Source organism: Gorilla gorilla, chromosome 19 (genome assembly GCF_029281585.2).
Source record: "Gorilla gorilla gorilla isolate KB3781 chromosome 19, NHGRI_mGorGor1-v2.1_pri, whole genome shotgun sequence".
Lineage (NCBI taxonomy): Eukaryota > Metazoa > Chordata > Mammalia > Primates > Hominidae > Gorilla > Gorilla gorilla.
This window is the reverse complement of record NC_073243.2, coordinates 79,022,249-79,048,836: the sequence shown is the minus strand read 5'-3', so window position 1 is coordinate 79,048,836 and position 26,588 is coordinate 79,022,249. Positions and strand designations below refer to the sequence as shown.

General features: G+C 38.8%; 1 long non-coding RNA gene across 1 annotated transcript in view; it reads left to right on the top strand.

Moving 5' to 3' along the window:
• Positions 1–13,522, top strand: part of LOC134757604 (uncharacterized) — a 29,748-nt gene extending 16,226 nt beyond the window's left edge. Inside the window, exons 2-3 of the long non-coding RNA XR_010131779.1 lie at positions 218–386; positions 13,296–13,522. This is a non-coding gene — a long non-coding RNA (uncharacterized lncRNA). The remainder of the gene's footprint in view (positions 1–217; positions 387–13,295) is intronic.
• Positions 13,523–26,588: the final 13,066 nt, after the last annotated feature.

Here is a 26,588-nt window from a genome sequence, read left to right as displayed (position 1 = left end):
TTAATATTATCAGCACTTGATTTCAAGAGACAGAAACCCGCTCAAGCAAGTTTAAACAAACAAAAAATGGCATGGCCAGATTCAGAGGCTTTAATGATGAATCCAGTCTCTATCTCTGCTTCCCTTCACGTGCTAGCTTCAGTTTTACAAAAGCTATTTCCGTGTGCCAGGAAAAAAGGGCCAGTAATTTTTCTATTTTATCTTTACATCTTTGTAGCTCAAGATCCCAGAGGAAGAGGAGCCATCTTTCCCAGTGGCTTTAGCAGAAAAGTCCCTGAGCCAGTCACTGTGCCCACTGGAAGACAAATGGAGACTCGCCAAGCTTTGGTCATGAACTCACTGGGACTGCAGGAGACTGGGTCAGCCCCACCAAAATAATGCAAAAGGTAAATACGTGGTTTTTCAAAGGAAAGGTGGGAAAACCCACTCCAATAAATGTGTTTTCCTTTTGGTCACACAAATCGTATACAATATGTGCTCATTTTCTAAAATTACACACTCCCCACTACATTTTAAAAAGGATATGTTGACAATGTACTATTAATTCTTGCTTTATAGAGATGATAGATAGGTGATAGATAATAGATTAGATAGATGATAGAGATAGATTAGATAGATGATAGCTAGCTAGCTAGATAGATAGATAGATTAGGGCATCAGTGATAGGGTCAGTATAGGCCTGGGTGCTGGAGCTACAAAGATGAGTGAGGCCTGGGGTTTCTAACCTCATGAAACTTATAGAAAAATAAGTAAACAAACATTACAAAACAGTGTAATTATCACTAACAGGTTTGATATTAGAAAATAATTTTGTACAAAGGAATACAATTTTTTAAAGTATTATTTCTTTCCTTGTTTGGCTTTTGAGGGTACAAATGTAATGACAAACATGCTGGATTGGGAGTCAGTAGGCTTTGGGCAACCTCTACCTCTGTGACCTTAAGCATGGACAAAAATTACCACTTTGGTTCTCCATTTTCACTAGTGGAAAATGAGAACGTTGAAGTATATGATCCCCTAGGTTCCTCTAAGTTAAAAATTCTAAATATTTGCATGCATGAGATTATAGTAATCAATGGTGACTTCGTTGGAATTCTTGATAGGTCAGGATGTATATAAACTGAAAAGCCACTAGATGTCACGCTTGTCACAGATTTTTGCTATTCTAATTTTTTTTTTTTTTTTTTGTAAATATCAAGATCTGGGAGTTGAGCAGGACCTTAAAAACTGTATTTGTTCAATCATATCTGTTAATTAAAAAAAAAGACTATTTGGACTGGATAGATCAAATTACTTAGCTAAATTCACACAGCTAGCTAGCATTAATACCAGACCTCCTGATTTCTATTCCAGTGGAGCCATCTCTCTTTAAAATGAATGATGTTTGAAATGATGTTTTTACATCAGCTGTCGACTTTGGTAATGATAATTTTTTCTTTTTCTTCTTGAACTATCACTCAAAGTAATTTGGGGAACCAATTGTTAAAAAATTCTATGATTCAATATAATATCAATAACAATAGATAAAAAGTAGTTATTACTCATAGATTACTAGACTGCCTTGAAACCCTGTTTGAAGATAATTTACAGGATGATGTAAGAAATTGGGTAGATGTGAATAAAAGTGGAAATTAAAGTTCACACACACCTAGCTTATCTGAATTTCGGACTTTGAGAATTTCAGGTTTTCTTTTCTTAAAATGGCTCTGGATAGAAAATAAGTTTTTTAAAACAGCTTTCTTTGAGAAGTGAAATAACTTTTAGGTTTCTGAACCAAACTAATTAACATTAATTTTTATGTAATCCTTTGAACTTTGTCTAACATGCAGTTCTTAATAATTGTGGTTCTCTTATTTATGATTCCCAATACTTAGTTGTGCAAGAGGATTTGAGAGAGAAACAGGGCTGTAAGAGGCAGAATTGCAGCAGATAGCCTGATAAGAGGAGAGGGGAGGATTGCTAGACTCAAAGAAACAAAACTATCTTACATCATTACAAAATAACAGATGTTTCTAATTACAACCTTGTGTCTTCGAGAACAGGTTAAATTATATTGACAGTCCTTTGTGACATACAAGCTTTTTGAGAAGGATTTTCTACAAAATGTTCAAAATGAAGTCTTGGTGTCCAAAAGCAGTTAAATATTGCTTATATAGGGAAGTCATTTATGTAATTCTTATAACTGTGAAGTTACAATAAATCCTTTTTCCAGAGTGAGTGTAAGGTTGGATTATGTATATAAATAGTGAGCCTGTTAATACTGGCTCTGTTGCCTCAGTAAACTGAGAAGAATAATACTACTGCACAGAGGTGCTGTTGGATATTTGAAGGAGTTGTGGAAAATGGAAAGTTCTATATAGTTGTAAGCTATCAAGATGATGACAGTTAGAAAACGTGAATGGACACATTCTCCCAAGAAGAGCTCTCCCTGTGGAGATGAGCTACGGAAACTGGAAGAGCTCAACAGTAAAGAGCTAGAAGAACATATGGGAAGCCCAGAGGTTAACTTCTCTGTGGATGATGAAGTAGCTGGACTAATCTACTTTCCAAAACTTAAGAAGTGATCACAGAGATTCTTCCAGAGATAAGAAAATGTGACCACTCTCTGAATCAATACTGAGATGTGATGTGTCATGAATGCAGGTAAAACCATGGCTATCCAAACAGGATGGAGCTTTGCGACCATAAGAGACCAGCTTTTGCATTCGTTCTCCCCATCTTTGTTCTGCTTTCCCTGCTCACTTCCAAAATGAAGGAAAGCCAGGACCTGTGTAATATCTTTCTTGAGCTATTTTCAGTTGTATTTTTTATCTATTCCTGGGTTGGAAAATTGAGGCCTTCTGCTGTTTTTCCTGTTTTCTGTGGTCAGGCTTCAGTATTTTTCTACCTCTTCTTAAATCCTCTTGATGAACTTATACTTAAAAAACAAAAGTTGCATGTTGCAGGAATATTCCAGTTGGTTTCAGAGAGGGAGCAAGACAAGTTGGATATCACGTGCCCATATCTCTCATGTATGTGCTAACTGGATTTCTACATTCCCTCAAATTACCTCACGTTTTGCAAAATTGTTGTGTTAGAATCAGCAAACAATTAGAAAATGTACTTTATTTCAGTGTGGCAATTTTATATTCTCTTCTCTATTACTGAAACAAATTATTTCCCACATATTTTGATAACATTATAGTGGTGCTAGTCACGTTGTTGTAAGGTGGCGTCAGCATTCCCATGATAAACTTTGTCAAGCTCTTGTAACTTGGCTACAAAACTCTACCTCGAGTTTGAGACTTGCTTTAATCCCAGAGCCATCTAGGAAAGAAAATAAATTTATCTTAAATTGGACAAAATGTTAGCGATAAAATAATTAACAGTGAAAACCTCCTCCCATTGCTCAAATCTTGATGCTATTTTTCAACAACTCCAATCCCGAAAACATCATTTTTTGAATTTAATAAATTTTCTCATTCTGTATGAATTTTCATATAATTTGGAAGTTCATCTTTAGATCAGAGAAGGACATTTTATCTCTGCAAATAAACCAATTAAATATCTGGGTGAGAAAATTCTATTTTTTAAAAGTTTCTTATTTTTAACTAAGTCGTTTCCTAAGGGTTACACAATGGAAGGACAGAAAGGGCAGCCAAGAGCCCTGGAGGCACCATTTGTTCTGATGCTGTCTTTTTTCAATTTAAGAAATAAAGCCACAGAAATCCTGCTTCACTCGCCTTTTCTCTCTTGAGTTGTTTTTTTTTTCCTTTCTAAAGTTTGAGTTCAAATTCTTGTTATTTTGATAGAAAGGGAGTTCTGGTGATAAAAGTGAATAGAACATAGCTACACATCAAATTCACTTTGTAAAAATGTCTCTTCAGAGATTATCAGTAAGTGAGCCAAGGTGCTGTAGAAGTGAAATGCTTTCTGAGTTGAACTGTCTTTCTGGATAAGTTTAATTTTTAAACGGCCAATTTGTCTGCACGCCTCCATTTTTAACTTACCCACTTGATGATAACTTGGGTGACCCTGAGGCTTTTGTTAAACTTACATTCAGAGATCAAGGCTCCAGTCAGGGACTCAGCCCCGCTGGGGATGTTTCCTACTCTCGCGGACTTCAAAGAAAACGGAGCCCAGAGAAAGACAGCACACTGGGGTTATCTGAGCCAGTTTTTTAAAAATCAAGAATATCATGCAATATACCCAGGTAACACACCTGCACATGTACCCCCCTGAATCTAAAATAGAAGTTGAATTTTTTTAAAAAATGTCCGGGCGCAGTGGCTCGTGCCTGTAATCCCAGCACTTTGGGAGGCGAAGTCGGGCGAATCACGAGGTCAGGAAATGGAGACCATACTGGCTAACAGGGTGAAACCCCGTCTCTACTAAAAATACAAAAAAAATTAGCCGGGCGTGGTGGCGGGCGCCTGTAGTCCCAGCTACTTGGGAGGCTGAGGCAGGAGAATGGTGTGAACCCGGTAGGTGGAGCTTGCAGTGAGCCAAGATTTCGCCACTGCACTCCAGCCTGGGCGACAGAGCAAGACTCCTTCTCAAAAAAAAAAAAAAAGAATATTTTGGGGTAGGGTTCTTGGGAAGAACCAAACTATGCACAACTTCTAATCACTTTCACTACCCTAAATGAGAATGTTTCATTTTAGTAAGTTCCATCAGAATTGAATGCCAGTCAGTTGGAAAAATAGCAGATGTGTCATGGGACCTCTAAGCTAAATGTGCTTCCTGAAAAAATGCTCTCATTCAAGGTTCTATAAATGTAGTAAGGAATACGCAGTGGGAAGAGCAGAAGAGAAGCCCTGTCTTCACTTTGTTGGATCATTCTTATTAAGTTGCTATACTTCTCTGAAAGTCAGTTTGTGAAAGTTTCTCTCTACGTAAAATAAAAAAAGGAAGTTATCATAATGATAGTTTTAAAAAATTGTTTAATGCAGGGACTGGCAAACATTTTCTTGAAAGGGGCAGATAGGAAATATTTTTGGCTTTGCAGGCTGCATGGTCTCTGTCACAACTACTCAACTCTGCCGATGTAGAGTGAAAGCTGCCATAGACAATACGTGAATGAATGGATGTGGCTGTGTTCCAATAAAACTTTATATACAAAAAGAACTGATGGCTCACAAACCAAAGTTCGGTGTTTTTGGTTGGAATGTTTGCATTCTTATTATTTGACAGGTACCACTTCACTGCTTTACATACATGAATATGCCTAAAGAGGTGGAAACTATTATTGTCATCAGTTTATGAATGAGGAAGCCAAAGCTCAGAGAAATTGATCTACTTGCCCAAGGACACATAGCTAGTAAATGGCAGAGCTGAGTTTGAACATGAAGTCTACCTCCGTCAGTCTCTTACATTTTTCTTTTTTTCTCTTTTTTTAGACAGACTTGCCTTCCCACCTAAAAGCTAAAAGCTTCCATAAGGGATTTGCAACGACCCAGAAGTATTAGCTGGATGTGGTGGTGCATGCCTGTAGTCCCAGCTACTCAGGAAACTGAGGCAGGAGAATCGCTAGAAGTCGGGAGGCGGAGGTTGAGGTGAGCCGAGATCGCGCCACTGCACTCCAGCCTGGGCAACAAGAGCGAAACTCTGTCTCAAAAATAAATAAATAAGTAAAAATAAAAATAAAAAAAGACCCAGGAGTAAACACTAGGAAATTTGATGTAAATCTTAATAACTCCAACTGGTGAGTGATATAGAAGAGCATTCAGAGTAGTTTGTCACAGAACATACTTTCCAGATGATTCTTGGAATTTAGCTTGGTAATATGGATAATTTGCTTTTTCTGATGTTTGACTGTACTTGTTCCACCCATATTTTAGCTTAAAGGGGGATTCCTCTTCTCTCCAAATATATTTACTAGCTTTCCCACCTTTTCCCCCTCCCTTAAAAGCAAGAATAGTACTATTAAGATGCACTACTTACTTGAACCTCTCTTTTTTAAGTGAAAAAACTCAAAGCATATTTTTTTCTTTTACCCTTTCAAGAGGTAAAATTAAAAAGCAGTGTTTCATAAATGGAAACAATGAGAAAACCTTGGCAAGCACCATTGAGATGATGAATCGTAATTCAACACGAAAGTCATTCCCATCCTCTTGTGTGATTTGACAGTTACTTAAGGGCTTGCATCTTTGGTTGTATGGCCTTTGTGATAATAAAAGTGTATGCATTTTTACAATAAGACTGTTGGATTGTTACTCAGACAGAACAGTTCATTTGATGAGACTTAGCAGTATACTGAGATTCCAAGTTGGTTTCTCTCCATCAGGGAGAGGAGAGCTCCCCCGATACCTCGTGTTTTCTATCCGGCTCCCAGGGCAAGCTAAGACTGAATGGAAAAATAGTGGAGTATTGACTGACAAACATTTTCTGGGAAGGGGCAGATAGCAAATATTTTTGATTTTGAATGCTACACTGTCTCCATCACAAATACTCAACTCTGCTGACGTAGCATGAAAGCTGCCATAGACAATATGTAAATGGTGGATGTGGCTGTGCTTCAGTAAAACTTTACCAAAAACCTGATGGCTCACAATCCAAAGTTTGGCAACTTTGGTTGGAATGTGTGCATTCTTATTATGTGACGGATACCATTTAGCAGCTTTATATACATTGGTATGCCTAATGTATGTAAAACATAAATGTGAAATGTAAAACTCCCACATTTTCAGTGTAGTAGAACCAACTATCACAATTTTCTATAGGCTGGCTGTGGTTTATGATGTTCTTCTCAACTCTTCTCTTAGATTTCCAAGAAGATCTTAGCATAGGGTCTCTGAAAGGGAACAGGGGCTCCAGAGAAAGTCTTGTAGTGCAGCAAATATTCCCAGTGAACCTGACCTAAGCAGTGTGAACTTTCTCAATTCAAAGGTTACCTCTTAATCAATCAGATCTGGAAGGACGCAAAACAGTCCCCAAGATTTGAGCTTCCAGAACAAAACCATCCACCCATGTATGTGCAGTGCCATGGCTAGAACTCCTGGGCTATCTTTTTGTAGGATGGAGCCATTCTGGCTTCTGAAGCTTGGTGAGCTTGCCCTTGTTTTTGGATTGGAGTCATGAATGTTTTACGGACAATAAACCTCCTTGACAATTCTCTGGAGGTCTTCTTGGATTATTAACTCTGTTGAAGGTCTGATTAAGCCAAATCAGCATTTGTAGTTCCTTTTCTGGGAGTAGCAATGCAGTGATGCAGGTGTACAGTTGCCACTAACATTATCATCATCAAGTGGTAATTAGTGACCCATTGGGGATAGCACTGATGCTAGGCATCAGTGCTATCCAGCTGTCTTTCCAGAGTCTCTCACTTTCAGGAATCTCCACATTCTGGGGTCCCCAAGCTAATCTCTCATTTTTATTCTCTACCTAACCCTGGCCCCTCCAGGTGTGTTACAGGTCTCTGTATCTTATTCGTTTATCTAACCCAGGTATGCACCTGTTGCTTGTGTTGGAATAAAGTCTCATCAGGTTGTTTTTAGGAAAATTAACCTTACTTTTTAAATCACAATTAGGTGTGAAAGAGGGAAAACAAGATTATGTTTCTTCTTGTTTTCTTGTTTTTTTTTTTTTTCTAACTAAGAAATACCAACTGTATGAGACACTAGGTTGAATTATAGTTCTCCAGCACAATCAATTAATATATGTATAATATTAAAGTACATGGTTACAAAAGGGATAACAGTAAACTTTTGAACCCTTGATGTTTCAAGAGGAATTCCTTACAAATGAACTAGAAAGTACATGTTTATGATAACAGGATATTTAGAGACACCAAGGCAAAGATGTGATATTTGAATTCTTGAATTGTCTGGAGAGTTCTCTTAATTATCTACTTATTGATGTAGAATTGATCTTCTAAGAAACTACATAGCTTATTTTTAGAAGTATTCCTGGTGAGAGATAATTATACTCTTGTTTTTCATTTCTGGTAAAGTTTACTTTGCTGGAAAAGGATGCAATAAAAGTGAACATTTAATTACAATCCAGCAGCATAAAAATTTGTCATTTCAACTATCTGTACTGTTCTTTAGAAACACATTTTATTTTAATCTAATGTTTTGGTATGTTTATCATCAAATACATTTCTTCTAAATATACAGCAGGGTCAGCGTTTTCCCTAGGACATCATACTATCCAGGGAAAATTAATGACATAGTAACACAATCTCTGCCTCCTAGACCAAAAAAAATTTTTATGTTTATGAAAGTAACATATGCAATACTTCTCCCTTATTTACAGTCTTGCTTTCCATAGTTTCAACTACCCTCCGTCAACCGTGGTTCGAAAATATTCAATGGAAAATTTCAGAAATAAACAATTCATAAGTTTTAAGTTTTTCAGCATACTAAGCAGCATAATGAAATCTTTCATCATTCTGCCCTGGAAGTGAATTCTCCCTTTGTCCAGTGGATCCATGCTGTAGACACTACTTGCTCATGAGTCAATTAGTAGCCATCTTGGTTATCAAATCCACATTCACATAACTTTATTACAGTGTAAAGTTATACTTGTTTTATTTTACTAATAGTTATTGTTCTTAATCTCTTACTGTGCCTAATTTATAAATTGAACTTTATCACGGGTAGGTATACATAGAAAAAAACATAGTATATATAGGTTTTGGTTCAGTCATCCGCTGGGGATCTTGGAATGTATCTTGTGAGGATAAAGGAAGACTATTCACTCTAGGACATTTGGAAATAGATTTTATATGAAATTATATTAACATATCATTCATAATTCAACTGTCCATAAATAATCACTGTTACCATTTAATATATTTCCTTCCAGCCCTTATCCATGCAGGCGTAAATCAGTGTGCATATATCAATGGGATCATAGTAAGAATTTTAAGCAGAATTTAACTGGTTTATATTCTTTTTTTTCTTTTCTTTTTTTTTTTTTTTGAGACAGAGTCGTTCTGTTGCCCAGGCTGGAGTGCAATGGAATGATCTTGGCTGACTACAACCTCTGCTTCCCGGGTTCAAGCAATTCTCCTGCCTCAGCCTCCTGAGTAGCTGGGATTACAGGTGCATGGCACCACGCCCGGCCAATTTTTGTATTTTTAGTAGAGACGGGGTTTCACCATGTTGGTCAGGCTGGTCTCAAACTCCTGACCTTGTGATCTGCCCACCTCAGCCTCCCAAAGTGCTGGGATTACAGGCATGAGCCACCGCACCCAGCCAACAGGTTTATATTCTTATCTGTACAGCTTCAACCTCCAATTGCAGCCTGCCAGCTCCACTCCCTAGTTATTTCTGGGAGTTCCTGGGATGTCCCAGATGAGTTCATAAACAGTTTTTCATGTACTTCTTTATTTCCCTTATTGCCTTCTTCTGCCCTTGTTTGTTGTTCATTGCTGTATCCCTTAGCATCTAGAAGAATGGCTGGCACAGAAAGCAACTGGTACATATTAACTGCTGGGTGCATTTGCTCATGCCTGTAATCCAAGCACTTTGGAAGGCCAAAGCAAGAGGATCACTTGAGGCCAGGAATTCAAGGCCAGCCTGGGCAACAGAGTGAGATCCCATCTCTCCGAAAATATTTTAAAAATTAGCTGGGCATGGTGGCACGCACCTTGCGTATCAGCTATTCAGGAGGTGGAGGCGGAAAGATCGCTTGAGCCCAGGACTGTAAGGCCGCAGTGAGCTATGATTGTACCATTGCACTCCAGCCTGGGTGACAGAGCAAGACCCTGTCTCTAATAAATAAATAAATAAACAAACATTGAGGTTCTTAACAAATAAAAATTTAAAAAATACTTCCACAGTGTCCTAACTGCTCGTGCTCTTTCAGGGGACACTTTTGTCCCACAAAGGGTGCAGTGTCCTCATGCTCTTCCTAAAGTTCTCACTGGGATGGACCGATGCTTCACAAAGAGGTGTGAAGGCCCCACTTCCCAGCTCTGTGCTTTGTCTCTCAAAATAGCAATGCACTGTGTAGGCCCCCACACCTCACAGAATTCCTTTGAAAACATTTTCTTTGGCTTCTGCCTGCAGTCCCCTCTGCACTGGACTCAGATCTGAGTCTATAGGGTTGGGAATCATATCTGAAACAGACATTATGCTGTCTCCTCCAGTTTTGTGTCTGTATTTCCTCCTCTCCAAATGTTTTCATGCAAGTGAAATTTGATTACAAGAGGAAAAACAAATTACGTAGTTGGTGCTCACTGAATATTTTTAAAAGTTGCGAACAGTGGATAAAACATTCCAATGACTCAGTGAGGTGTTTTGCCTGAGAAATGTCTGAGAAAGTGGGAGAAGGATAACCCTATCTCATTTACCTTGGAAATAATAGTTGTAGTAATAATAACACCAGATGTTTCAAGATCTTTTCTAGGTTTTGATGACATTTTTGTGTTTTAGGTTTTTAAATGTATTTTTGTTTGTTTGTTTTGGTATTGGATTAATTCAATTTCTTGGCTCATATAGTCACGTTCATTTTTTTGTGATTTATGTAATCTGTTTACTGATGCCAGATTTATCCCTTGATACAGAAGGAAAATTTAACTTATGCAAGACAAAAGGAATCAAGTCCATTTTGATTTTCAAGGTCAATACTAAAGGGTGAAAAGTGATACAAGTTTCCGTTTTAGAAGCACAACAATTTTTTCTGTTCCTAGGACTTTGAAGTGTGGTTTCATAATCTGAACCATAAAGTCGATGTGTTTCATGGACTGAAGAGTTGGGGATGCCTTTCACCTTCAGCAAAGCTGCTCCCATGGGTCCTCTCTGGGCCAGTGGGGCACTTTGAATAGAGCAAAAGTGAGGACAGTACTCAGAAAAGAAAGTCATCTGGGATTCCTCAGAATGATTTTGAAAACTATCCCAAATCGTCTTTTCCTTCTTTCCCAACATGAACTTAGTTCCTGGTTCATATCAGCCACTTTTCTGCTGCTCTGTGTCCTCTCATATTATTCCCAAGTTGGCATTAGGGCCATGGGAAAGATACCAGAATGGCCCTCCAGACCCTTTTCCTGAAGCTGCCTGTGCTCTTCAGAGCCTGACTTCAGTCCCTCCTCTTCTTTGTTTCTGTCTCTAACTATTCCCGCCCACCTCAAGTTTCCTTTCACTCTGAACACCTCCAGCACTCGCAGACTGTCTCACATTATTTGGCAGATAGCAAATATTTGTTATTGGTCAAAGCCATTGCCTGGGAGTCAAGATATTTTTGTTTTAGTTCAAAGTCCATTTACTAAATGTTTTTAGGTTATATCGCCTTTTCGATTTGGGGGATCTTATTTTTTCATATAAAAATGTAGGAGTAGGTAAGTTATCTCTAAGATGGCTTTTAGTTTAATTCCATTACTTCTGCTGCTCAAGTAGATTTGAATTGCACATAGGACTGTAACTGAGATTTCTACCTTCTTCATGCCTAACTGAAAGCTGGGTGCAAAGAAGAGCACAAAAAGTGAATACCTAGTGGCTGATTCAGATCCACAGAAAGTGCAAATATTTTAGTTTTTTATTCTCCTATGAATAGGAAATATAATGTCAAACATTTATTGCTATGTTTTAGACTCATTCTAAAATTAGCCCAAGGTTTCCTATATTTCCTACATCCAATGGAACTGTGTATTAGTCTGTTTTTACACTGCAGACAGAAGCATACCTGAGACTGGGAAGAAAAAGAGGTTTAATGGACTTACAGTTCCACAGTTGGGAGGCTGGGGAGGCTCACAATCATGGCAGAAGACAAGGAGGAACAAGTCATGTCTTACATGGATGGCAATAGGCAAAGAGACTATACTAGCAGGGGAAATGACAGATGATTATAAAACAATCAGATCTTGTGAGAACTCACTCACTATCATGAGAACAGTATGGGGGAAACCTCCCTCATGATTCAGTTATCTCCACCTGGCCCCACCCTTGGCACATGAGGATTATTACATTTCAAGGTGAGATTTGGGTGGGGACACAGAGCCAAATCATATCAAACTGTAAAATTAGAATTCGTGGTCAGAAGATGACTCTGAACTCCTGTTAAAACTTTAAGTATCTTTTTCTTCATTACAGAGGTTCTCAACTGGGGCAATTTTATTCCACAGGAGACATATGTGGCAATGACCAGACATTGTTTTGATTGTCACTACTGGGGAGGTATCACTGGCCTCTAGAAGGTAGGGGCCAGGGATGTTGTTTAACATCCTGCAATGTATGGGACTACACCCTACAACAAAGAATTATATAGTTTAAAATATTAATAGTACCAGGCTTGAGAAATTCTACTATATAATAAGCCTATTGATGGTGGAGATTTTTGTCTTATTTGTATTTGTTTTCTAGAGATCAGTGCTTGTTTCTCATGTTCTCCAAAAACTGATCTAATCCTTTCAGCTTAACATTACTGTTAGGTACATTTTATGGAACTAAAATTATTTGAAAATTGATAATGTATGTAGAGCTTTTATTTTGTAATTTTTTAATAATTAGAATATTCAATTAACCAGAACAATCACCATTCTAACCAATAAGTTTCAGAATTAGAGCCTATAACACTATATAGTTTTCTGTACATTGAGCCTACAAAATGTTATTCATAAACAGTAATATAATCCCACCCTAATGGACTCTCTGAAATTGACATTTTCTTCTGAAGTCAAGTTTAATTATGATAAATAAGTTGTATGAATACCTGAAGCACATTTCCAGATGCGAAGATGAAAGAGTGATGATATACTGTTTCTCAGAAACTGAATTAGTGAGTGAAGAGAGAAGGAAAGGGGAGACATATGATGCTTACACAGTCACTGTTAATATTTTAACTTTCCAAACTTCAGCTTTGAGTATAGCATGGGTTTTTAAAATTTATTTAAAGATTTAATTTTTTTTCTTTTTCTTTTCTTTTTTTGAGACAGTCTTGCTCTGTTGCCCATGCTGGAGTGCAATGACGCGATCTCTGCTCACTGCAACCTCCACCACCTGGGTTCAAGCAATTCTCCTGAGTCAGCCTCCCAAGTAGGTAAAATTACAGGCGCATGCCACTATGCCCAACTAATTTTTGTATTTTTAGTAGAGAGGAGGTTTCACCACATTGGCCAGGCTGGTCTTAAACTCCTGACCTCAAGTGATCCATCCATCTCGGCCTCCCAAAGTGCTAGGATTACAGGCATGAGCCACCGCACCCAGCCGAAGATTTCATTGTTATTTGCCAAAGATGGTATAGATATTTAAAAGCTGCCAGTTCCTAGATTGAATGATCCATTCAATCCATCTATCATTCAGTCAAGGAACTAAACATGTATAGATTGCTTTCATGTACAATCTTTTTTATTTATTTATTTATTTACTTTTTAGCAGAGCCTCACTGTGTCACGGAGGCCAGAGTGCAGTGGCGGAATCTAGACTTACCACAACCTCCACCTCCCAAGTTCAAGCAGTTTTCCTGCCTCAGCCTCCCAAATAGCTGGGATTACAGGTACGCACCACCATACTTGGCTAAGTTTTGTATTTTTTGTAGAGACAGGGTTTTGCCATGTTGCCCAGGCTGATCTCGAACTCCTGACCTCAAGTGATCTACCCACCTCGGCCTCTGAAAGCATTGGGATTACAGGTGTGAGCCACCACACCCAGCCTCTCATGTACAATCTTCTATGATAGATAAAGACTAAGGAACAAGGATTCTGTTCTCTAGGAGCATACAGGCAAATGGGACAGATAAGACATATCTGTGTATATCTCTAATACAAAAAAGAATTTTTAAAAAGTTTATGCAAATAAGTGTTCTTGTAGTTCAGAGGAGGAAAGGTAATTTCCAACTGGTGATTTTGGTGGGGGAAGATACGTTGGGGAGGAACTTTGGGATCAGAAAATATGAACAATATATACAGAGACATGAAATGTTCCTTTGGCCCAGTAGTCTTTGCTCTTCCTGACCAGTATCAAAACCACTATTTACTGTGCATGGAACTTCTCAGAGCCTTTGATATGCTAAGTAAACTTCAAGAGAAGGAGATATTATGCAGCACATCTCAAACGTGTTAGTAAATGTATCATTTTATTTATTTGTCAGGATGTAAGTTCCACAGACCACATTTCAGAAAATGCTGTTTTACTCTATAGAAGTTGGGTGAATGTGGAAGACAGGCCTCTGGATAATTTTGAAATCACATTCAGGGAAGAGGAAGGGAGGTAACAATTTTCATGTGACTGAAATTGTGCTGCGTCCTGTACGTAACCACTTGCATGGGCCACCAAAAACCTTCAGCCCAAAGAAAGGGTTGGGTTTGAGACCAAGGATGAGCAGGCTGATGGGTGCCATGGGGGCTATGTGTTTCATGTCACAGATACACACCAAGAATCCATTTAGCTCCATGGTAACATGGAGACTGGCTGCCTCACTTAGCCGACTCATTTCCTCTTATTAAACTTGAACAGTACATGAAAACCAGGTTCCAGGCATCCCCCCAACACCCCTCCTTTTTTTCCATTTTCAGGATTAGAAATTTGATCTTTGGAATTATGCTTTTTTTCTTTTTAAAATAAAACAATGGTGGCAGGTTTGGTATGGAATGCTTCTTTAATTGTAAATAATTGTTTCATATATTGGCAATGGGGCCTACTTAGAATTGAAGGGTCCCTAGGTCAAAATGTGGAACCCATTCAGACAACATGAAAGCCTTCTATGTTCTCTCCAGAGGGCAGAGAGCAGATACATCTGCTTGATCCAACGCATACTTTTCTTGCAATCAACCAGTCGTTTATTGTTTTAGCACACACTGACAAGCAATGAGACAAGACAGGGACAGAGGAGGCAGCTTGCCAAGGGATAGGGCCCTGAGCATCTGTAAAGCAGCATTGCAAAATCACAGAACACTAAAGCTGAAGGGAACTTATTGATTCCCATAAAAGAATCAGCTTCCTTAGATAAGATGGGGGGAAACTGAGGCCAAGAAGGCCAAGTGACATACCTTAATTAATCAAGAAATAAAATCAGATTCTGGGCTCAGCATCTCAGTCCTAAATCAGTGTCCATTTTTCTGCATCACAAATTAGTACTCACAGTTTGGATTTCATTATGCAATACATTCTCTATCTACTCTTGGCTTTTTTACTTTTAGTTTGTTTGAGAGTAAATTGGGATTCCCAGCTATCCTTTCCTCAGGCATGAGCCTTTGGAGGCTTCTAACTTGAAATAGTAGATGGTTCTGGCATTTGGATGGAGTGGAACACAAACAGATTTGCAACAGAGATTCAATTTTATTGGAAACTCACTGGGGTTGAAAAATGAAAGACGAAATTGCCAGATAGAAATGTGTTTGGGGTTTTAGTGAATCCAGAATGCTGAGAAAGAGTTGAAGAATTTGGACCAATCTCCTCATTGCTTGGCTTGCTCAGCCCTGCTCAGCACTACGGGAAAGTTTGGTGGAAAACACTGGAAAGAGGCTTTGTCTATAAATATCCCAGCAATAACCAGTCGACCAAAACAATCTTGGGCTCATGCTTTTATTCTCAATATATCCATGACACAATTAGCAAATGTTTACTAAGCAACTACTGTGTGCTAGGCAGTGGGGATACAATAGCTTTAGAGATGCTCTCTCCCCTAGCAGGTTGTCTTCTAGCATGGAATTTCCAGGGGCCTGGCATGGTGGTTTATGCCTGTAATCCCAGCACTTCAGGAGGCTGAAGGGGGAGGATTGCTTGAGCCCAGGAGTTCAAAAGTAGGTTGGGTAACATAGTAAGACCCTATCTCTACAAGTAATATAAAATTAGCTGAGCATGGTGGCATAGGTCTATAGTCCCAACTACTCAGGAGGCTGAGGTGGGAGGATAGTTTCAGTCTGGGAGGTTGAGGCTGTGGTAAACTGTGATAGTGCCACTGCATTCCTGCCTGGGTAACAGTAAGACCCTGTCTCAAAAAAAAAAAAAAAAAGAGGAACTTCCAGGGGACTTCTAGAAATCATCCTTGACCTGCAGTTCAAGGACACTGCAGCAAATGTCCAGGTGCATCCTTCACTTGTGGAAGGGATCTTGAACTCAGCTCACAACTGAGGTTCAAACATCAATACTCTGGTCTGGTGCACTGGGGTGCCAGGGGCGGGAGTTGGAAGTCAGAGATAAAGGATCCCCTGAGAGAACATCATCATGAGTGAAGACAGTAGGCCCAGTTGTTCAGATAGAACAATGTGATGATGGTCCGGATGTTGGAGAGAGTAGTGGCTTCAGTTTTGGTGTGAAACTACACTTGACCCAACCAATTCTCCCTCATTCCTCAAGGGTGCTTAGTCCTTTCCACCAGGTATTATGTTATTTAGACGTCTCTTTCTCCAACTAGACTATAAGCCTCTTAAAGGCAAGGTATATATTTTAAATAATAGTAACTTTTGTTGTTTTTTCTCTTACTTGAAAGGAAATGCACATTTATTATCAGACACTTAGAAAATAAAGATAAGCAAAATGAAGCAATACAATGTTTGGAAAATTTCCATATACCTTTCTGTTACTGATTTCTAAGTAAATTACATTGCAGCTAGGGAACGTAATTTGTATGACTTTAATATTTTCAAATTTATTGAGATTGTTTTAAGGACAAAAATACAGTCTGTCTTGCTAACTAGTGTATGCATAGTTATAAAGACTGTGTATTCTGCTGTTGTTGGGTGGGATGTTTTATAAGTGTCAATCAGGCCAGATTGGTTCATAGTGTTGCTCAGGTCTCATATTCCCTTACCGATTCTCTGTTTACTTGTTTCATCAATTAATGAGAGAGAGGTATTGAAATATACAACCCAAGCTGTGGCTTTGTCTATTTTGTTTTCAGTTCTTTTAGTTTTTGCTTCATGTAGTTGAAGAATCTCTGTTACTAGCTTCTAGTTCTTACTTTGGTGCTGCTGACCCCTGGGTCTGCACAGTTTAGGGTCTCATGGATCAGGGGCAGGTTTTGAGTGTCTTGGTGAATGCTATTGCTAATAAGAAATAATAAAGTAGGAAGCAGCACCTGATTTTGGTGCTATTTGATACCTTGTTTGAGGAGCCCCTCCCTTATTTTCAGAACCCCATCCCTGACTATCCCCTCTGTGCCTTTTCTCCTCTCTGTGCTATAAAGAAGCTCATTTCAGATTGCTCTGTTAGATTTATTTAAAATTTTCCTTTCTTTTACCCCTCTCCAAAATGTCTGGTTCTATAGGGTTCAGATGAATGGCAACTGTAACTACTGTAATGAGATTAACAAACTCTAGTCCAAATGTTCTATCAGACCCAAGTATTGAATCTATCTCAAGCAAGAAAGGAATCCACTGAAAATATACTGAGTAACTCACAAAATGCAGAAGGAGAAGGTTTCTAAGCTCAGAAATGACATAAACTAAGGAAGGCCAGTGAATTAGTCCATTTTCACCCTGATATAAAGAGCTACCTGAACACTGATATAAAGAGCTACCTGAGACTGTGTCATTTGTAAAGAAAAGAGCTTTAATAGACTCACAGTTCCACCTGGCTGGGGAAGCCTCAGGAAACTTACAATCATGATAGAAGGTGAAGGAGAAGTGAGCACCTGCTTCAAAAGGCAGCGGAGGAGAGACAGAGAGAGAGAGAGAGTGAGGTGGGAACTGCCAAACACTTTTAAACTACCAAACCACATGAAAACTCACTCACTATGAGAACAGCATGGGGGAAACTTCCCCCATGATCCAGTCACCTCCCACCAGGTCCCTCCCTCGACACATGGGGATCACAGCTTGAGATGAGATTTTGTTCGGGCCACAGAGCCAAACTGTATCAGCCAGGCAACAGGTACATAATTTAGAACATGTCACAGGAACAGCTGGTTGGAGTATGGCCACTGACCTGACTGCCTCTGAGCACACTGAGCTACAGCTGCTGGCCCCCTACCTTTGAGCCATTGTCTCTGTCCTTTACGTCATTCTTTCTCTATTCAAAAATCCAAGGAAGAAGCATCCAATTATCCAGGCTTAGGTTTTACACGTGTGTCCCCTTTACCAGAAAGTTGAGGAAGAGAATAATTTGTCCCCTAACTCCAGCTTCTGTAGTTGGGTATGAGCCCAACTCCTCAAGCAGAAAGAATGTTTACTTCTTGTGCTGATCAAAACCAGAATAATGTAATTGAATAATAATTTAACCTTCCTCCTGATAACATATTTTAATAAGTGCATTCAAAACTTTAATGGAAAGGAGGACCTAATACAATAACAGCAATGACTTCTTGCAGCAGAGTGGCTATCAGGTTTATTGACTCCCCTTTGACCATATCGAGAATAACAATAACAAATTATAATTTAAATAATTTTTGCATAGTTTAAAAAGCATTCTTGTAAAAATTATCTCATTTCACCTTGATAATTTTCCTGAGTAACAGACAGTCTAGAATTTTGACTCCTATTATACAGATGGAGAAACTGACACCTAAGGGGGTTTCACCTAGCCTGAAAGGGAGTAGAAACATGGTTTGAACCCATGATTCCTTTTGCTACATTCTGTTGTCTGTCACCTGGAGCTGCCCACTTTCAATAACCGTAGTTCACACTAAGAACCAGAAAACAACTTCAAAAAACTAAACGTCTAAAAAATTGGCCTTGTCTCTAGCAGTGGTTCTCAAATATTGGTCCATGGACCAATGGAGTCAGGTTCACCTGGAGCTTCTGCTGCACCCCATCTTCAGTCCTTCTCCCAGGTGTTTCCCTTGAAGCTACCATTCTTAATACTTTTAACCAAGTGTCTTAGTCCATTCATGCTGCTATAACAAAGTACCTTAGACTGGGTAATGTATACACATTATAAGTTTATTGCTCATAGTTATGGAGGCTCAATAGTCCAAGATCAAAGTGCTGGCAGGTTCAGTGTCCAGTGAGGGCCTGTTCTCTGCTTCCAAGATGGTGCCTTAAACACTGTTTCCTCTGGAAGGGACAAACACTGTGTCCTCAGATAGTAGAAGGGACAGAAGACAAAAGGGCCTAGCTAGTTCCCTCAAGTCCTTTGACAAGGGTATCATCCCATCCATAAGTGCTCTGCCCTCATGACCTAATCACCTCCCAAAGGTTTTTTTCTTTCTTTTTCTTTCTCTTTCTTTCTTTCTTTCTTTCTTTCTTTCTTTCTTTCTTACTTTCATCTGTCTTCCTTTCTTCTAAAAAAAATGGGATACATGTGCAGAACGTGCAGGTTTGTTACATAGGTATTCATGTGCCATGGTGGTTTGCTGCACCTATTTATCCATCCTCTAAGTTCCCTCCCCTCACCCCTCATCCCCCACCAGGCCCTGGTGTGTGTTGTTCCCCTCTCTGTGTCCATGTGTTCTCATTTTCAACCCCCACTTATGAGTGAGAACATGCAGTGTTTGGTTTTCTGTTCCTGTGCTAGTTTGCTGAAGATGATGGCTTCCAGCTTCATCCATGTCCCTGCAAAGGACATGATCTCATTCCTTTTTATGGCTGCATAGTATTCCATGGTGTATATGTCCCACATTTTCTTTATCCCGTCTATCACTGATGGACATTTGGGTTGATTCTATGTCTTTGGTATTGTAAATAGTGTTGCAATAAACATACATGTACATGTGTCTTTATAGTAGAATGATTTATATTCTTTTGAGTATGTACCCAGTAATGGGATTGCTGCATCAAATGGTATTTGTGGTTCTAGATCCTTGAGGAATCTCCATACTGTCTTCCACAATGGTTGAACTTATTTACACTCCCACCAACAGTGTAAAAGTGTTCCTATTTCTTCACAGCCTCACCAACATCTACTGTTTCTTGACTTTTTAATAATTGCCATTCTGACTGGTGTGGGATGTCTCATTGTGGTTTTGATTTGCATTTCTCTGATGATCAGTGATAATGAGCTTTTTTTCATATGTTTCTTGGCCACATAAATGTCTTCTTTTGAGAAGTGTCTGTTCTTATCCTTTGCCCCCTTTTTAATGGGGGTTTTTTTCCTTGTAAATTTGTTTACGTTCCTTGTGAATTCTGGATATTAGATCTTTGTCAGATGGGTAGATTGCAAACATTTTCTCCCATTCTGTAGGTTGCCTGTTCACTCTGATGATAGTTTCTTTTGCTGTGCAGAAGCTCTTTAGTTTAATTAGATCCCATTTGTTAATTTTGGCTTTTGTTGCAATTGCTTTTGGCATTTTTGTCGTGAAGTCTTTGCTTATGCCTATGTCCTGAATGATATTGCCTAGATTTTCTTCTACGGTTTTTATAGTCCACCTTTTAATACTATCACTTTGAGTCTTAGGTTCCAACATATGAAATTTGGAAGGACACATACATTCAAACCATAGCACTGAACCTGTTTGTTTGTTTCTTTCTTATTCTTCTGATGGTTATCTTCGTGTTTACTGCTAAATTATGAATTCTATATTTTAGGCATTATCTACTGTCATCCTACCATATTAGGATTTAGCTCATAAATATTGACTTTGATCTCCTTACCCATTCCTAATACAAACATATGACCATTTTTATTATTTCATTGATTACACTTGTAAATGTTGATTGATAATTACACTTGACTCCACATTTTGTACAATGAGGAAAATCATGTCCTTTCTTAACAGTTTTCCTCTCCCACTTTCAGCTTCCAACTTTTCAGATCTATACTTTTATGTTCTTAAGGTTGATAGTATTGGTATTTGTATCCTGTTTCCTAATCATTATTAAGAACTTTGTGTTTTAGCTATAAAGTGGTTCTAAATATTTAAAATTAGAAAACAGTGTCTATATTATAGCAATGTAAATATTGTTTACCTTGCTACACAAGAGATCCATGCAATCTGTTATGATAATGGCTTATTTCTTGTACAGCCTTCTGTTTACACAGGACAGGGGTTGGCAGAATGTTTCTATAATAGTCAGATAGTGAATATTTTAGGTTTTGTAGACAATATGGTCTCTGTTGCAGTTCCTTTTCAACATTGCTACTGTGGTGTGAAAGCAGTCAGAGACAATATATGAATGAATGAACATGGCTGTGCTCCAATAAAACTTTATTTACAAAAATAGGCAGTCGGCTGGATTGAGTCAGCAGGTCATAATTTGCCCACCCTGAGTGTAGGAAACTCTAGTTGCCTTTCTATTTTCTTTAGCATTCACCTTATCCCATTCTTAACTTTGTCAAATGTCTCAAAGAAACTATCAAGTCTTTGAGATTCTCTTGTTTTCTCTAATCTGTCTCTACAGCATCTGCTTTAAATTCTGCTAGAATTGGGATTTATAGCTTTCTTTGTGCTTGTTGTCCAGCTATCATTCATTCAATTATTTATTTAGCACCTTCTTTTGGAGCACCTGCAATATATTAGGCAACATTCTAGTTCAGAGATAGCCTGGGGTCAGGTTTAGTTTTACTTTTTAAAGATAATGCAATATGATAAGTTTTGCATACTTGTTTTTGTGTGAACATCAGCTGTAATAAAGCTAATAAAGTAATTATATCTGAAACATACACGTGTATAATAACAATGGCTAGCATTTATTGGGTTTTAATTATAGTAATAAATGTTTTACATGAATTATTATCCTATTCCCTCTCTTAAGTCCTAATCACACTTCTGGGAAGACATTGGTATTTGGGAGGAGAGGCAGTTACTCCTATTTTTTTTAGAATAGTGGTCAACCAATTAGTATAAGATACATGATTTTGGAATTCTTAGAAAGTAAAGAGGCTGGGCGCGGTGGCTCACGCCTGTAATCCCAGCACTTTGGGAGGCTGAGGCGGGTGGATCACAAGGTCAGGAGATCAAGACCATCCTGGCCAACACGGTGAAACCCCGTCTCTACTAAAAAAGAATACAAAAAAAAAAATTAGCCAGGCATGATGGCGGGCACCTGTAGTCCCAGCTACTCGGGGGGCTGAGGCAGGAGAATGGCATGAACCTGGGAGGCAGAGCTTGCAGTGAGCCGAGATTGCGCCACTGCACTCCAGCCTGGGCAACAGAACGAGACTCTGTCTCAAAAAAAAAAAACAAAAAAAAAACAAGAGAAAGCAAAGAAATGAACTAGATGGTCTCTACAAGGAAATTGGACCGTTAGCAGCAGGAATTACAAAGTTGGTGGTCCAGGAATAAGACGATGATATTGGTTTGTGATTTTAATTTCATCCAGATGGCTATAGGACCTTTAAGGAATGTAATGACATTAACGGCAAGAAAATAAAATCACCAGCCGTGAGCTCTAAGCTCTATCCTACCACTCAAAGATTCATTCCCCTGCTTAGTCATCTTTTCATCTGGCTTTATGTTAAAAGGTGAGTGTCATCCTAGACAATTGTTTTATAGGTCACCAATTCTTGTTTTTTTATCAGACCAACTCCATGATTAATTGTTTGATTGGGGAATCTGATAATTTTTTTCATATTTTCATGCAGACCAACAATGGTTAGTATCAGAGCTGATTTTATCCACAGTGGGATGAGTCTCTCATTACTTGGTTTCCTGTTGTTGGTAACTATAACTCCTCTCTCCTCCCTTTTCTTCCTTAAATTTAGAAATCCCAGTACTTAGGGCAACTCTGGTCACTCCACATTTGAAAACCATCACTTGCATTTTTGAACTTCCTCCAGCCAAATCACTAAAAGAATGTATTCCTGAAGCAATTGCTCTGGTGATTACACCGATTTTGCCTTGTTCTAGTGACAGGTGTCAGGACCAGGGCAATTATGACTCACTGGGAAAAGAACATCCTAAATTGAATGCTGCCCAGGACCTAGGCATCCAGGCTGTCTGGGGTTTGCTGTTTTTATTAAGGCTACAGGAAGGAGGTTTTTTTATATTAGTCACCACCTGTTTAACTATACTTCCTCTCCAGGTTGTCTGTCTGGCTGGCCTGCCTAGGCCCCATCTCCTAAGCTGGGGAATTGATATGTTCATTTAGATCCTTCTTAATTGCTGAGGGAAACAGAGACCATGAGTCCTGCCTGGTTCAGCTAGCCCTGCAGAGCAGCATGGCTGGACTTGCATTCAGAGGGGTTCTTCCATTATTAGGGAGGTTAGCAATTCTGTGACCAGAGAGCAAATAACACTAAAGCTGTGAATACCTTAAATTTCTCTGACTTCCACAGACAAGATATTTTGGAACAATAAACCTTCAAGAACTTACAATCCCAATGAAAAGATAAGATGAGTAAATAACTAACTACAAAAGAGGTTCTCAGTGTGAATTAAGAATCCTTAGGTGAACAGTTATATATATATAACAATGATAATACATAACAAAATAATGATAATCACTAATATTTCTTGAACACCTAATATATTAGTCCATTCTCACACTGCTATAAAGTATACTACCTGAGACTGGGTAAATATAAAGGAAAGAGGTTTAATTGACACACAGTTCTGCAGGCTTAACAGGAAGCATGGCTAGGAGGATTCAGGAAACTTACGATCATGGCAGAAGGCAAAAGCGAAGCAGGCACCTTCTTCACAAGGTGACAGGAGGGAGTGGGTGTGAGAATGAGGAAGTGCCACACTTTAAAATCATCAGCCTTTGTGAGAACTCACTCACTCTCATGAGAACAGCATGAGGGAAACTGCCCCCCTGATTCAATCACCTCCCGCCTGGTCCCTCCCCTGACACATGGGAATTATTAATACAATTTGAGATGAGATTTGAGTGGGGGCACAGAGCCAAACCATATCACCTATCATATGTCAGGCTGTATCAAGTACTTTAATAGACTGTTTCGTCATTGTTCAAGGTAGGTACTAATACTATCTTCATTGTCAGAGGAGAAAACTGAGACCCAGATAGAGTAAATGACTAGCCCAAGTTTCCATTACTGATGGGTGGCATAACTAGGATTCTGATTGTTGGATTATATTTTTCTCTCTCTTATCTATGATTATTCTATACATAAATGTCTACAGAAGTTTGAACTAGGATGATGACTGGAGAAAGCTTCAGAGAAGTGAAATTCATATAAGCTGGTCTTAAAGCACAAGTTAGAAATAGAACAGTGGAAATAGTAGTGAGAGAAGAAGCTGGGCATTGAAGGTGGAAGAAATAATGGACAAAGGCTTTATGAGCATTATTTTCTCTTTTATCTGTTGCCTCATCTCTCCAGTGCCCCGTGCCTATCTGTACATCTTGTTCAGCTGTATATACTATTGGGTCGTGTGTTCTGACATGATTTTTTTTTTGTTAAGGCCACTTCATTATGACTAGGTAATGGGGTCCCTCTAAAGGATGTGGGTCTCTCAGTATACCACGTTTGGAAAGGATCATTCTTCTGACAGCACATTGATTCTCCTAATTTTTGGGAGAAACTTCTTAGACAGGAGGAGAGCACCTGCTGCTTTTAAGTCTGCCTCTTTGTGAGTCTAAAATTAGAGATAGATTTGAGGGCCCTACTGTACATTGTGGGAAATATCCCTACTTCTGTATGGAGGCAGGGAGGCACATTAAGAGACATCCCCATAGGAGGAGATATTTTAGATGACATAACTGAAGATACTCCATAAAATAGATGATCTTGCTTCATATTACTTTATTTTTCTTTTGTGATCTGAGAATCTTCAGTAGTTTTATTTAAATGCTTAAACTTGATCTTGGCTGTTTTGCTCTTTGAACCAAAAAAACCGTAATGCCCCCTGAGGTCAGGATAGTGAGGCAGCTATAATTCCTTCACTTTCCCCATCTCCATTCTCTCTCTCTCTCTCTCTCTCACACACACACACACACACACACACACACTACCACTCTTACTTTCTTGGTATCCATATACTGCTACCCACATACATACTTTTGGAGGGCAGGCTATGTGTCACACACAGTGTTAAGAACTTCATGCATAATATCTTAATTAATGTTCATGCCAACACTTGAAATAGGTGCCATTATTACCTCTACTTTATTTTTGAGGGCCACAGAACTGGTAAGTGGTAGTTTCAGTCATCTATTGCCATAATAATGCTGCAAAATAAATGGCTACAAAACATCAGTGACATACAATAGTGAATGTTTGTTTTTGTGCATTAGTTTGTGGGGGTTCAGCTAATCTAATCTGGACTTGGTTTATCTCAGCCCGTCCCCCTCTTGTGTCCAGCTCTGGGATGGCTCAGTGGCTTTGCTGATCTTGGCTGGACTTGCTCCTAGGGTTTGACTGGTTACTGACTGATTGAGGATGACCTCAACTGGGATCACTAGGAGTTTTTCTTTTCTTCACTTCTTGTCCTTCCTTGCTAGTCTAGGCAGGTCCATCTTATGGCATGGCAGAGGGAAAGAGCAATAAGCAGAGCCATGCTTATAGTATCATGTCTGCTCGTATTCTCTTGGACAAAGCAAATCACATGGCCAGGTTCAGAGGGAATGACAAGGTTACATGGCAAAGGGCTTGGAGAGGTGAAAAATTGAGCCATTAATCCAATCAACCTACCATAATGGTGGAGCTCATACCCCTTCTCACTTCTCTGTCTCCCACTAATTAGTGAAAATTATCTAATATTTTTTCCAATTATTCTTTACTTACATTCTTCCAAGAGAAGATTAATTATAGACTAGAAAATTTGTGGCTGAAAGATCTATCCACCTCCCCTTTCTCGTGGAGATTCTCCCCACATTGACAATTTCAGAAAAGCAGTTTTCTTCTTTGTAATGTGAGTATTCATATCCTGGAATTGTGATAACTCATCAGACTCCAAGTGAAAGAATTTTCTTTGGTGCAGTGGTTATTAAGATTCCAGAGATGAAGACTCTTTTTCAATAACAAAGCACTCTCAGAGCCTTACATGATATTAGCTGTGTCAGACTGAAGAAATACATAAGAGCAAAGGGTTATTTTAAGTTCAGTCCAGGTGTTTAGACTAATTTACATTTTAATAATCCCCACAATATCTCTATACATTTTGAAAATAGTGGTATTTATATATGTGAGATATTATTTATGTATTTAAGAGAGAGTGCAGTTTGAGTATATGAATTCTTTGTTTCCTTGCCATATCTCTGAGGCTTCCCTCCCGAGTAAAGACACAGACAAATACATACCTATCTGCCTCTTAGCCTTAGTGACAGAGGCTTTCTTATTACATATTTTACAACATACGTCATAGTAAATGTAGGGCTGACATTGCAAATGGAGCCCACTGGAGCTGCTTTTCACAAGGTGCAGGAAGTGGCAACCTCCTGACTCTCTACAGAGAATCTTCATTGCATACAGGAGAAAGGCCTCTCTCCTAAGCCAGGGATTCAAAAATCTTCCATATTGAGCTTAAACTTCCCTTTCCAGCTTTCTTTTTCACACTGCCTTAATAAAATGCTCCTCTATCTAGCATATTTTGCTTATTTCTACTTTTTGCTTTGCATTAATTATCTTCTCAGTCAGTGATGGATAACCAATCACCTGTGCCTGAAGGCCAGGTTTCTGGTTCCCTGAATCCTTCCTTAACTTGGTCTCCAGCCTGTCTTGTACTTCTTTATTCTGTTCATCTTGTTACTTAATTGGCTTCTTATATTCAATTTACTTCAATTCACATTTATTAAGCACTTACAGGCACCATACAGCAGGCCAGATCCCAGGGTTTTAGAGTGAAAACTCTCTCTGCTGTGAAAAAACCCAGCTATTTTCTCTACAATACAGATTCCCAACTCCATTGCATGCACTTTAATTTTATATACCCTAAAGTACCAAGTAAATAGA